We start from the raw sequence: 11,622 nt of genomic DNA on the forward strand, positions 1-11,622 counted from the left end.
AATCATAATGCAAGGCATTAGAATTTCTAGCAAAATTTCGGCAACATAACAGCTGTAAATGCTCAAAAAGGATATTGAGACTTTTGACAAAGGATTTCGTACACACCCAACATGATCATATCAAAGTTCTGGAACCATTCTAACAACATAATGTGGTAGTAGAACTGAACTAGGCTTGTAACCATCAAACTTATAAGGTACTACTGATTAGTAACACGTGATCCTGATAGAGAGAGTAGATCCTAATTCCTTAACCCCCGGTGGAAGAATGGACTGACTCAGATCAGAAAGTCATAAGGTATAAGGAGTAAAAAGAGCCTTACGTTCCAACCCACAAACAATTCCCCTACATATAACTAAGAATTTCTAGACTCAACATCGACCAGTTTGGCTTGGAGAACCTACAGGCAGTCCTGCTCTGATGCCAACGCTTTCAGGACCCCGACTCGATGTCACATCGATCTAGCTGGTAACACCCCATATCACTTTGCGGCCTCACGCACGGTATCTCCACGGGTGTCGTCTTACCTTTTCCCGGGACCGTTTGCGCCTTTTGGCTCGCATATATGGAAGTGTCGCTAGCATCCACATGATAAAGAGCCCGGGCTGACATGACTAGTCGTAAACCCAAAGTGGCACAGACTTACAGGGACAGGCATCCATGACCCAGCTTCGAACGTGTCGGTCATCAGCAAGTGGGTCCGGGCTGTAGCACTGGGCTAGCAGGACTCCGGTAAACCGGGCTGTAGCGGGCTAACAGGACTCCGATACTCAAAGCGTGACATTTCCCCGAAGGGACAGACACAGGAACGAAGAAGGACACATGCCGGCCAGCCTAAGTGTTCCAGAGCAGTAGCAAGCTACCATGGCTCAGCGGTAACACTAGGAGACATTTCCCGGTAAGAGAGGCTACTAAAGATAAACAACTAGATAGTCAGATCCCACACATACCAAGCATTTCAATCATACACACAATATGCTCGATATGTGCAAATACAACGAAGCATCACAACATGACTCTATGACACAAGTACTTTATTTAAGGCTCAGTGAGCCATACATAACATACACACAAAGGTACGGGTCTCACGACCCAACATACAAGTCATACAATCATACAAGCCAGCAGCGGAAGTAACTTGTCTGAGTACAGACAACTAGTAAAATAAAAGAGGCTTGGAAAGCCTCTGGCTATACTATGTGGTCCTTCACAAGCTCAGGGTCACCACCTGGGTCTTTAGCCTACTCGTTGATGTCAACGTCTACATAGAACCCATCAGAAGGGGTTGCAACGTCTTCTGTAAAAATGTAGGTTATAGCAACATGAGTACAAAGGTACTCAGCAAGACTTACATCAGATCCTACATACATGCATAGTATCAAGAAGGGTTGGTGGAGTTATTGCAGCAAGCCAGCTTTGACTCTTGGCTAGGCTATCCTACGATACTTCAACTTGAAATAGTTTTGCGCACACGAGTCCACTATTCACCACTTCAATACACTACCGAGGATCCACCTCCGTCCTCCTACGGAGGAGCCATCCTCGGCACTCACACTTATCTTGAGGCTTTTAGTAGTTTCCATTTACTTGTCTATGAACTGTATAGGCAACCAAGTAGTCCTTTACCGCGGACGCGGCTATTCGAATAGATCATGTTAACCCTGCAGGGGGTACTTCTTCATACACGCTCTCACCACTTACCGTCGTTTACACGACATGTACTCGGCAACCTTCAAGCGGAAGCCCAACGTGGGTGTCGGCCACGACCTACCTAATCACCTAAGCCTCCAGTCCAGGTTTATCGCCTATTCAGGTTCCATCCGCAGGGAGTCCGGCCGAGGTTTCCCATACGGTCCCGAACGATGTGAACAGGGTTCCCGAGATACCTAACGGGTATTCAATACACCCGGCCACGTACCTACCGCATCACAGCCCACCCCTACGGTCAGCGCTGTCCACGGCCTCCAGTAGGCTACAAACACCAGAAACTACTTGCAACTCCTGGACGGAGAACTAGGGTGAATAAGAAGTCGAGAGGGTCCATTGGTTTCGGGCCCAATGCATGGTAGTAGCTGATTCTTAAATCACACATACAGATCTCAGTGCTTAAGGTCGGCTTCAATGAAACAACCCACCATGTACTCCTACATGGCCTCTCATCGATACCTTTACCAAATCGTGTTCACCACACCACTCTCATTACCGACATAATCATTTCACTCTAGCCCATCACCCAGATGAACCAGACCTGACACGACTCTAAGCATAGCAGGCATAGCAAGGTAGGAACAACACATACATATGGCTCAATCAACTCCTACACATGCTAGTGGGTTTCATCTAGTTACTGTGGCAATGACAGGTCATGCAGAGGAAATGGGTTCAACTACCGTAGCACACAGCAGTTTGAATCGCGTTGTCTTAATGCAGTAAAAGAGAGTAGGAGCGAGAACATGGGATTGTATCGATATGATCAAATGGTTGGTTGCTTGCCTGATGGTTCGATGCACGGATACGGTTCTTCGTTAGGGTAGTCACGGTACTCCTCGGGGACAGATCCTGTCGTAAAGGATAACGATACACAGGCATCACCAAACAATGTGCAACAATATGATGCATGCATGAAACATGGCAATATGAGTGTGTTGGGCTAATGCAACTAAAACCAGAAGGGTTTGAACAAATTTGAATCAAAGATTCAAATTTCAATTTCAAATATGGTTTAAAGTGCTTTTCCTTGTTCTGATTAAGACATCCATTTAACTTGTTGGATCATGCATGAAAATAGTACAGATGGATAGATTGGATTTTTCTGATCATTTTTCATATATAATTTGTCCAATTTGGAGTTACAGAATAAAAGTTATGAATTTTTGAAGTTTAATTAATATTCTGGAATTTCCTGATTTAATTTAAATCCAGAAATATCATTTACTGCGTCAGCCTGACGTCACAGTGACATCAGCAGGTCAACAGGGCTGGCTCGGGTCAAACCTGACGTGTGGGGTCCACACGTCAGTGACACAGGGGCTAATCCCGTGTTGACCCGGGCTGGTTAGCTTTGACTAAGCCCTGGGGCCCACTTGTCAGCGTCAGTAGGTGGTGGTTTAGTGGCTAATTAACTAGGCCATGTCAGCTCGCCGGAGTTCTGGCCGGCGGCGACCATCAGTGCGGCGGCGATAGTGGTTTTGGTCGTTTCGGCCACCAAATGAACCGCGGAGGCCACCGGAGTGAAGCTGAGGACGACCCGCGGCTCTTGGCGGAGTCCGTTCGGGTCGGGGTGGCCGGAGTCGACGGCGGCGAGCTCGGCTGCGGCGGCCGGGGTTCGGTCGTGCACGGGAACGGTGTTGCAGGGTGTTAGGGGGGGTGTTGGAGCGTGCTACGTGCTCCTAGTGAGATGTGGAGCACGATGGCGTGCTCGGTTGGGCGCTACAGCGATCGTGGCCACGACGGCGACATCGCCGGCGGCGTGAAGCTTTCGGCCGCGGTGGGGCTAGGGCCTAGGGGTCGGGAGAGAGCAGGGGAGAAGGGGGAAACGGTGGCGTAGCTCACCGCGGTTGCAGTGGGCGTCGAAGCGGGCTCGGGGACGCGTCGGAGACGACGAATTTGACGGCGACGGTGGTCGGAGTCCGAAGAGGGGAACGGCGACGTGGCGGCGATGCAGGGCTTCCGGGGACCCGTGGAGCGGTGGGGAGGAAGAAGGAGTCGAGGCGGAGCTTCTGAGCTGGTCGGGGAAGCGAGGGGTGGTCGGAGACGGTGGCTAAGGCGAACGGCGGCGACGGTGAGCTTCGGCCGTGAGAGAGAGAGAGTGAGGGAGAGCCGGGGGAGAGTGAATGGGGTGTCGGCGAGGTCGGGGCGACGACCAGAAGACGATCCACGCGGCGCAACGGCGACCAGGGCGATGCAGAGAGGCTGGGTGGTGCGTGGCGAGCTCGGGCGCGCCATGCTCACCTCCCTGCCTGCTCTGGCGAGGGGAAGCAGCTGGCTGGCACGGGCCAGCACAGTGCTGGGCCGGCTGGGCTGGGTCGGTTGCTGGCTGGGCCGCACAGGTAAGTCTTCCCCTTTCTTTTCTGTTTTCTATTTTTATTTAATATAACTGCAACTTTGTTGAATTAAATAAAATACCTAGGCAACTCCAGAAATCACCAAACTACTCCTGGTCCATAGTTGGATTATTTCCAACATGAAACATTTTAGTTTGGAGATATTTGAGCATTTAAATATTTTATATAATTTTAAATGCCCAAATTCAAATAGTTATGATTTAATTCAAAACCCTAGGATGGCCTAGGAAAATGTGCACCACTTTTGGCAGAGGTTCTGAACCAAGGCAAAAATGATGGACATTTTAGAAGGGCATTTCAGGTTCATTGAAAAATTATTTTAGTAAACCCTAGTTGGTTTCAGAGGGGACTGGGGGTTCTGTCATCCCCATTTCAAGTTTCTGATGAATGAGTAAACATGATGCAACACTCTAATGCATAACTAGCTAGGGTGTGACAAATGACAACTAGATTTTGGAAAGAAATGTGGTTAGGGGAGACGCCTCTAGCCATGTAGTATCCCACCCTATATAATATTGTACAACGTAAGGAGGATTACGTGGATAGAATATTACAATCGTTACCCTTAAATATCCAATTTAGGTGATCGTTAGTTGGGGAGCGATGGAACTCCTAGACACACTTGGTTCGGAGGTTCAATTATCCGACCAACCTGATTCGGTTCATTGGAAGCTAGCTAGAAACGGTTTGTTTACAGTCAAATCAATGTATGTGGATCTAATTATCTCTGGCCCAATCCGAGATCGGTACATATCTGGAAAGTTAAGGTTCCCTTGCGTACTAAAAATTTAATGTGGTTTGTACACAAGCAAGTGATCCTCAACAAAGCTAATTTACCAAAGCGACATTGGGTAGGCAGTGCACGATGTTGTTTTTGTGATCAGGATGAAACAATACAACATGCTTTTTTAGATTGTCCTCTCGCAAAATTACTTTGGCCAGTAGTTCATATAGCACTACTAGAAAAAGCCCTATTAGTGGCGCACCTGTTTTCGTTAGTAATGGCGCACTATAGGTGCGCCACTATTAACACGCCACTAGTGACAGATAGTAATGGCGCACCTCTGGTGCGCCACTACTAACCCTTAGGTGCTCCACTAGTATTCCCTCTAGGTGCGCCACTAATAGCCTTATAGGTGCGCCACTAGTAATAAAGGAAGGTGCGCCACTAATAAGGGCTGAAATGCGCCACTAGTAATGTATTTGGAAAACAAAAAAAATCCAAATTTACAAAAACAACCTATAAGGAAAAATAATTTAAAAACAAAAAATGAAATAGAATCATAATTTTTATTATAGTAAGAATATTACAATGTCTTTACAAGTATCTAATAAAAGAAAAATTACAAGGAAATAAAAGAAAATTCTAAAACTAATCTTCTAGTAATCTTTTCTTCTTTTTCTTTACTTTATCCCTGCAAAGAATGATAGAAATATGTGAGAATGAACATTGCAGAGAAGTGAAATTGAGCAATTATTTGCATCCGACATCGAAGATCTAAGATACCTTGAATCATAGACATTTCATGAAGCCAAGAGTCTATGCCATTCAGGATGCATAGTTCCCTGTTAGAAGAACTTAATTATTCAGTAAACACAGTCCTAAGCTTTTTACATGAGACAAAACATAAGGTACATGCTTGACCTAAGCTACGGCCACGCTAATCCTGCTAACAACACACATGCAACTAGCTAATCAAGATTACTACTAACATAATTCACCGAAAAGAGTAACAGGTGATGCATCAAAAGGAATCTGGCCAGATCCGATCACATTAGATGAGCCTAGGTGTGTGGATCCAAAACAAAGTGTGCAGATCTTTGATAAATGAAAGGTAAGGTTAATAATCTAAATTTTAATATTCTGAACTTTGTTACAGTTTAGCCCAAGGAGACATGCTATATTCCTAAGAAATTAACTATTTAGTGACATAAACGTTGTGATTGATGTGACGATGAAGGAGTTTAAGTTCTGTACCTCATGCATTGCGCCACCGTCCGGTGCGGCTCGCTGTGCCGTAGGGTCCTCATCTCAACAGTGTGTGTGTTTTCAAATGAGAATGTGATCTATTCTAGAACCATAACTGAATTCTTCAGCTCCAACGGTTTGATTAAAGCAATTATAAGCTCCCTCCCTGCACAAAACAAATGAAGGAAGCATACGGTACATCGTTAGCATGTGATTATCATGAAGCTTCCAGTCAGTCACTTGCGTTCAAGATGTCCCTTCCTCCTTCCATGGAGAAATAGATCTTTCTTTCTTTCTTCCTTTCTTTGTTGACAACCTTCAATCCCTGATTAGATTAGTAAAGGAAGCAGGTCAGCAGGGGGGGGGGGTCTGAGTAGGAACTACAAGACGAAGTGCTATAGTTTATCAACATGGTCTGCTCTCAAAATCAATTTGGAATTCTCCAAGTATATTACTAAAATAAAGCTTCAGACTGCCACAAGTAAATTTCCAAGTACTACAAATTACAGTGAGTGATTCAGATAAACAAAGAATGACTGGAAGATGGCATTGGTTGATGACTTTGCTCTGTGCCAGCCAAATTTGAAAACATAGTAAGTGTACCTATACATACATAGGAAATAGGTCGTGCATCCGCCAAGAAAAGGAAACGAATCAAAATCAATACAGATCGTCTTTTTTTTTAAAACTGAAATCAATACAGATGGCAGCTAGTACAGATTGTCGCGAGAACGCCAGAGGCAAACTGAAACACACACGAGAACTCTTGTTGCGAGAACGCCGTCAAGGGTGGGCGTCTTGAGGAAGAACTCGGAATGGCGCTGGTGAGTCGTTCGACCACTCAAACGTGACCCGGAAAAACGGACTCCCCTGCCATCGTTGATTGCATCTCCCTTTTGGAAATATAAAAACTGTATAAATTACAAATATTGGCTCCGGCAAGAAAAGAAAAGGAACCAAATCTGCACTGCTTGTTCTTTTATTTTGGATTGAAATCAACGGTACAGATTGCAGGGATTCTCTTGTACACTCCGTTTAATCTCACAATTTCTTGAGTCTGCAGGTCAAAGAACCATGATCTTGGGTCACAGGTACCTATACTAGTGCCCAGTTTGAACGATGAATGTGCTCAGCCAAGGTTATGTGTATGTGTCTGACCTTGTTTTCCAGCAACCTTTTCCAGTTGTAGTTGATGTCCCCGTTGATTTCCCACCCGAAATTCTTGGCATCCTGCACTCGTCACACAGGCTATGAAAATAAGCACACCATGACAATGATTCCAATGCAGATTACAAGCTATAGAATAGAAGAGTTATTGGATCCCAACACAGATTACAAACTATATATAGCTTAAGGGTGCGGGTTGTGCAACAATAGTCTGACGGTTTGGTCAAGCGAGGAAGAATACTGTTATTTTTTTAGCATGCTTGATAGGGGGTAAACATGGATGGTTTTTGAAACAACACCAACAGCAGCAGCAGTCAGCTTACGGGGGTTGGGTGCGATGGCGCTGACGAGGGTGAGTTCAGAGATGCAGGGCGGGGGTGAGAGGAAGGGAGAGGAGGCGACTGTTTACGGGGGTTGGGTGCGGTGGCGCTGACGAGATGGAAGGAGATGCCATCGTCCTTGGCCGTCGAGGATCTTGTGGACGCCATTGAGGACGGATGAATTGAAATCGCCGAGGTCGAGCACGCCGCTCTTGACCAGCACCGCCGTGCCACGGATCTTGCTCTCCTTCCACGCCTGCTTGTTCTTCCCCATCAGCCCATGTAGCAGCAACATCTCCGCCTCCTCTCCCCTCCTCTCTAGTTGTGGGGGCGCACGACCAACACGACCGAACTGCCGTCCAGGAGAAGGGAGGCACTGAAGTCGCCCTGGCCTGCTGCCTGCATTTTGGTCTTGGAGGAGAGGGGTCCTGAGCTCGGTCGACATGGCTGCAGGCACGAGGAGGGAGGGAGGGAGGGATGGAGAGCTGTGGAGGCGGAGGGCGGCTAGGTGGGGTGGAAGGAGTAAGACGCGGTGGCGGTGGTTGCCGCGGCCTGTGGATCTGAGACCTCGCTCCCTCCTAGGAAGAGACGGAGAGGGGAGAGGGTGGGGAAGCCGGCGACCGGATGCAGGGTGGGGCGGGAGGTCGACGGTGAGGCTAGAGGAGACGAGAACGTCGGTGGGGATGGGTATAGGAGGTCCACGGCAGCGGCGACGGGTTTGGAGGGGATCGATTCGAGGGGAGAGGAGGGGATCGATTCTCTTTTCACCAGACAAAAATCCCCGAATCAGGGCCGGTCGGTGCAGCACATAGCAATGGCGCACCGGGGGTGGTGCCCCATTGCTACAGAAAAATGCCCACCTCCCCCGGTTTACCAATGGTGCACATTTGCTAGGTGCGCCATTGCTATCTAAAATAGCAATGGCGCACCTGACAAAGGTGCGCCATTGGTAAACTTGGGGAAGGGGGTGGATCCGGGGGAAAAATAGCAATGGCGCATTGGACTAAGGGTGCGCCACTACTAAAAATATAACAATGGCGCACCTGCTTCTGGTGCGCCACTGCTATATAGTAGTGGCGCACCACCATCATGGTGCGCCACTAATAGGGATATTGGCTATAGCCATTTTTCTAGTAGTGTAGCCTTTAACATTACTCCTCCAGTTAACATTGAATCGTTATTTGGGACATGCACTAGTAGAAAAACACCTAATAGTCCCGGTTCGTAAGGGCCTTTAGTCCCGGTTCATGAACCGGGACTAATGGGCCGTTACTAATACCTCCACCCATTAGTCCCGGTTCAAACAAGAACCGGGACTAATGTGCCTCCACGTGGCTCTGTGCGCCGAGCCCAGTCAGGGGGCCTTTCGTCCCGGTTGGTGGCACCAACCGGGACCAAAAGTCCATGTTTTTTTGGAAAGTGGCTGCTTTATAGGTTTTTGGGGGTTATTTTTAGGTTGTTATATTAGCTAGCTAATAGAGAGAAGTGTCCTCTCTTATATCTTCGTCCTTGGTTTACCAACGCTGCTGCTATATATGTTCATTTTACCCGCTGATATAATAACTCATGCATGCTCGCATACATCAGCATATATAATAACAAGTACTCGTCCTACTAATCATGCATCATCATACAACTTCTACTCGTTATTAACAATAAGTCATATGATCATCATCGTCATAGTCATCGAACCCGACCCTACATAATTGTTCTTAACACATGATCATCAGTATCAGGTAGGACCTAAACACCCTTAAGGTAAAATAGCATTAAACAATATAGACCCTGACTCTCCATTATGAAGAATGGCGGTCATCCTGTCTCCAATTTTTGCCCTTCGCTGAATGTTGCTTCCAAGAAGCTCCTTACGAGTGTCCATACATTTTTTCCATTCTTTGATTGTCATGTCTCCACTTCTTTTAGAAACCCGGTATGGATAGTTCAGATTCGTAGGAAGACCTGGTTGTATGTTCAAAACATGAAGGCTACCGTGTGTATACATCAGATGACGCACACAATCATTCGGGATTATCTGTTGAAAAACATAGTAATAACTTCGTAGTTAGCAATGATATGATGTACTAGTTTTAGAAGTGTGCAAAAAGATGCACGGATGTCGTAATAGTAAAAAATCTTACCAGGGTATCTCCATGGTAGTTACCGTAGTTCAACACGTGCACTAGTGGCACGTATTAACCATAATGTTGAGGAGTTCGATTGTAGACATTGTAATTCTCAAGATCAGTACAAAATGCGACCAGATGATTTTTCTCCTGATAAGTTAGTTCGGAGCCTTCGGTGTAGTAGGTTCTGTCTACCATCTTCCGCACATTCTTTGAAGAATGAAAATAAGCTGTCAATGGAGAATAAGTTGTCAACTATTTTGAAATAAAAAATATAAATTACTTAATAACTATGTTAAGCTCACATGGGGGAAGAATTGGAGGTGTATCCACAAGGAAGAATTGGGGGAAGAATTGGAGGTGTATCCACTATGTTAAGCTCACATGCATCTTGCAAAGCATGGGATAAGCTAGTCGAATTGGAAAAGATGAAAAATATTGTCATGATTAAAATAGTTGAAGTCATGAGTAATTACAAAAAAATGTTGCAGATACCTAATCGTCGGTTGCGTACCGTATGAACATCGAAGGTCTCCTCGAGCTTAATGCTGAAGCGACGATCTTCGTCCAGCTCAATGAACCTGTCGCAGATACCTCGGTCGTCGTGGCACCAGTCGCACTCCCCCGGGCGGTTTTCGTCATCCGAGTACGACATTTCTGGCCTATGTTCATAATTCAAATATTGAACTAGATTATTAATCACGGGTTGACTATCGGTGATGTACGTAGCTCCTCCTTTCATTCCTGAGTGCATTATTACATCAAATTGTCTAGCACACGGGAATTAAGGAGAACTTATCCAATATGAGCATTCAGTAAGTAAAACCAAATCATAAAATAAGCAAAACCAAATCATAAAATAAAGTAGTATTCAAATTAGCATGCATTCAATAATTATAAGCAAAAGTACATCATCTCTTGGTGTCCGTACATCTCGAATATTATCACTAATATAGCATCACTAATACAACTAGATAGCGCCCGACGGGTATCGACGCGGGCGGTGGACACCCAAAGATAAGGAACCATCACAGGATCATAGCTCCAGTGAGATCCCTGGAGAACCTGCCAGGTATTGTCGAACCTGCCCTCCAATGCAACCATGTAGCGACGGACGTGCTCGTCCTCCTCGCTGACACGGTGACGTACCACCTCCGCGGTGTCCGGAAGCCTCGGCACCGTCACTGGACCACGCGACCGCCACCAAACAAGGATCAGGTCAACAATGGGCTGCCTCCTCACCAACCTATGTACCCCGAAAGGTAGCACCTCCCAATACCAGCCCGGCGGAGCCCAGTCCCGAACATGGCCCTGATCGAGCAAGCCTCCACCGCCGAGTCGACGACGACGAGGATGCGGGATAGGCATCGCCGACGTCAATGCGGGAACTACTTCTATATATAGTTAAATAAAGTAGTTTTATTAATTAAATCAACTAGCTAGTTCAACTACTAAACACTTACTATAAATAAATAAAGTAGTACTTACTAAAAACAAACTACTTCTATATATAGTAAAATAAAGTAGTTTATTAAATCAACTAGTTAGTTCAACTATATATGAAGCACTTACTATAAATAAAATAAAGTAGAATTACTAAAATTAAACTAGTATTTTTCTAACTAATTATATTAAACACTTTCTCTTCTTATTTTTTTCATTTTTCTAAATACTTACTATGAACAAAAAAATCATTAAAATTCTATAAACAAAATTACAACAGAAAAAAATCATAAAGATTCTATGAACAGAAAATCTATGAACTACACATCTAAATTACTACACATCCAACAAAAAAATCTGTGAACTACAAAAAAATCTAACAAAAATCATAAAAAATCTAACAAAATCTAATAAAAAAATCTATTAACAGAAAAAAAATCTAACACAATATGAACAAATTAATTACACAATCTAAATTAACATATCTAAATTACTACACATCTAATCTAACAAAAAAAATCTATAAACTACAAAA

The sequence above is a fragment of the Triticum dicoccoides genome, chromosome 5B (genome assembly GCF_002162155.2).
Source record: "Triticum dicoccoides isolate Atlit2015 ecotype Zavitan chromosome 5B, WEW_v2.0, whole genome shotgun sequence".
In the NCBI taxonomy this organism is placed as follows: Eukaryota; Viridiplantae; Streptophyta; class Magnoliopsida; order Poales; family Poaceae; genus Triticum; species Triticum dicoccoides.